Below are 454 nucleotides of genomic sequence, written 5' to 3'. Positions count from 1 at the left end.
ACATTTATATATTGAAGTGTGATATATTCTGTAATATATATTTAAATTCACAATTATCCATTAATTTAGTCTATATTTTGTTATTAGATATAATTTTAAGTTATATGAACCAGATTGCCATTCCATACAAAGCAGAACTTGCATAATTAAAAGATTATAAGAACAAGTATATGTGCAGCAGTAGTATATGTAGTAGCACATGTATGCTCCTCCAAACATGACCATCCAGTTTCAGCAGTGTTGCTAACATAATCCAATAAAAATGTATGAACATTTCTGTGATTTTACTACCACTTTTTAAGCACTTTGGTCTTTGGCTTCTTTTTTAATAAGTGTCAGGCATATATACTGTTTACTATAGTTTTACTTTGTATATGCATCATTGGCTCCTCAATTTCTTATTTACCCGTGAGTCTACTAGTTCTGCCTGACTTTTTTCCACAGTATTAATTGC

Source organism: Penaeus monodon, chromosome 30 (assembly GCF_015228065.2).
Source record: "Penaeus monodon isolate SGIC_2016 chromosome 30, NSTDA_Pmon_1, whole genome shotgun sequence".
Classification (NCBI taxonomy): Eukaryota; Metazoa; Arthropoda; class Malacostraca; order Decapoda; family Penaeidae; genus Penaeus; species Penaeus monodon.
Note: the sequence above shows the minus strand (reverse complement) of the source record.